The 2662-nt window shown below is 46.4% G+C and overlaps 1 long non-coding RNA gene across 1 annotated transcript in view; it reads right to left on the minus strand.

Moving 5' to 3' along the window:
- The window catches only part of LOC106871516 (uncharacterized), a 2650-nt gene extending 418 nt beyond the window's left edge, over positions 1-2232 (minus strand). Inside the window, exons 1-2 of the long non-coding RNA XR_001409663.2 lie at positions 2099-2232; positions 986-1059 (exon numbers count right to left, since the gene is read on the minus strand). This is a non-coding gene — a long non-coding RNA (uncharacterized LOC106871516). The remainder of the gene's footprint in view (positions 1-985; positions 1060-2098) is intronic.
- Positions 2233-2662: the final 430 nt, after the last annotated feature.

Below are 2662 nucleotides of genomic sequence, written 5' to 3' on the forward strand. Positions count from 1 at the left end.
TGGTGGTGTGTTTACGTACCCGTAACTAAGCGGTTCGGCAAAAGAGACCGACAGAATAAGTACTAGGCTTCCAAAGAATAAGTCCTGGAGTTGATTTGCTCGACTAAAGAAGTGGTGCTCCAGCATAGCCGCAGTTGAATGACTGAAACAAGTAAAAGAGTAAAAGAGCATCATCATCAATGTCTTAACGTTTACTTTTCCATGCTAGCATGGGTTAAGGCAAAGGTTAATGAGGATAGGTTTTTCTACAGCGAGATGTCCTTGTCACCACACCTCACCTGTTCCCAGGTAAATGTTTTGCCAACAACTTGCACAAGCAAGTGCTACCAGTCGATAGCCCCCCCGCATACCGGAAGCCAACAAATGTATGGGGTCACCAGGAGAGAATGCGTGCCGTTTCGGGGCCTACCTCTCGACGGCATCATTGCGCACTGCCCCCCCCCCCTCATTGATATGAGGCCCCGCTTGCTAGATCAACTGGTTATCAAATAAAGCTCAATATTCTTCTGCCATTGCTTATCGTCTCTTTTTAACCGAATCCAGTGGCTAACCTTCTCCACTGTATTTTGCACATCGGTCATGGTGATATTTACTTTATGATGAGTTAGGCCTAACGATAACAACAGCTGCCTCATACTGTGTCCAACGTATCCTCTACATCCGATTCCGATTGGAAAACGCTCCACTTTCCAACCTGCATCTTCTCATTCCTCAAGAAGGCTTACATAACGGTCAGATTTTCTATGACTGGATGCTCTTCCTGTCGCCGGACATGTTTTTGCGGAAGATTGGAAAGAAAGGACACCGCTTGCATGACGGTGACACTTGCTTACAACTATCACAACGACATCAAAACTAGGGAACAGTAACACACACACACACACACACACACACACAGGCATGTGTAATGTGCACACACACTTATATACTGACACACTCACACGCATGTAAGTACAGATACACTGAACAATGATCGTTTACTTACCTGGCCTGAATACGCGTAAAGGACATTCTGTTGGCCAGACTGCTCTGTTGACAAGATGTTATTTGCTAATGTGGCTGAAATGAGAAAACAGATTTAATTTTATCCTCTTATTCGTTTCAGGGCACCATGCAATATCTTTTTCTGGCTTGTTTATTCCAACAACAAGAACAACAACACCTGGTGATGTTGCTCCCAACCTGTACCGACCCTTGTGTCGACTGACCCTTTGGCTATCATCAGTGGCATAGAGAAGGGAGATTTGCATGAAAGGATTACAGCATATTTTCCTTGAAAAAATTTTGTGCTTGGGAGAGGAAGTTTCCAGGTGTAGTGACGCCGAATACCAGTTGCCATTTCGGGAAGTTCGCCCATGCATGCGCAGGGACATGTCTTCCAGAAGACATGCAGGTAGTCCCTCGTGCGCATGCGTGGTCATCCTATATCAAAGTGTTCCCGCCTTTTCTCGACCTCTTAGCGCTGCACCTTCGAGGAGACGACAACTCACTAAGGGCCACTCCGCAACTCCACCTTTGAGTCTACGCCACTACTTCGGAGGCTGAAGTATGACTTAATCATCGTCCAACATCGACACCGTCTTCACACCGACTATAAAGGGCGACCTGGTAATTCCGTTACCCGAGATGTATGCTGAGCACCTCATAATAAATATTTGTTATTCTTATTTCTTTATTGCCCACAAGGGGCTACACACAGAGGGGACAAACAAGGACAGAGAAAGGAATTAAGTCGATTACATCAACCTCCAGTGTGTAACTGGTACTTAATTTATCGACCCCAGAAGGATGAAAGGCAAAGTCGACCTCGGCAGAATTTGAACTCAGAACGTAACAACAGACGAATTACCGCTAAGCATTTCGCCCGGCGAGCTAACGGTTCTGCCAGCTCACCGCCTTTTATTTGTTATTCTGTTATTTAATTTATCCAGCATGTTCGTTTTTATTGAAGAGAATTGATTTGTACGGGATAGGGTTACCCAATGATGGTGGCCCTATCGACTACACAGGTAGCAGAACCCACAGTCGTTTATAACTGAAGACCAGCCTAGATAACACACCAATGCAAAGAGAATAAAGATAAAATGCTTTTACTTACTATATGCTTCGTCAAGTTCCTCCACTGCATTTTCTCCCATTATAGCATTGGGGTTCATCCCTTTCTCTCCTTTGGCAGACTGAAACAGTAAACACAAGAGGATTAACTGAAGGCTAGGACTGCAAATGGTGGCACAGTAATGTACCAACTTCAACATTCAACCCTGAAAAGAGGGGAGGTTTGTCGTCATCGTTTAACATCCACTTTCCATGCTGGCATGGGTTAAACGGTTTGACTGAGGACTGGTGAGCCGGAAGGCTGCACCAGGCTCCAATCTGATCTTGCAAGGTTTCTACAGCTGGATGCCCTTCCTAACGCCAACCACTCTGAGAGTGTAGTGGGTGATTTTACGTGTCACCAGCACGAGGGCCAGTCAGGCGGTACTGGCAAGGGCCACGCTCAAAAGGTGTTTTTTACGTGCTACTTGCATGGGTGCCAGTCAGGCGGCACTGGCAACGACCACGCTTGAAAGTTGTTTCTCATGAGCCACCGGCACATGAGCCGGTAAGACGACGCTGGCATGGGACCCAATCCATGGTCCTGGCAACGATCACACTCGGATGT

Source organism: Octopus bimaculoides, chromosome 30 (assembly GCF_001194135.2).
Source record: "Octopus bimaculoides isolate UCB-OBI-ISO-001 chromosome 30, ASM119413v2, whole genome shotgun sequence".
In the NCBI taxonomy this organism is placed as follows: domain Eukaryota; kingdom Metazoa; phylum Mollusca; class Cephalopoda; order Octopoda; family Octopodidae; genus Octopus; species Octopus bimaculoides.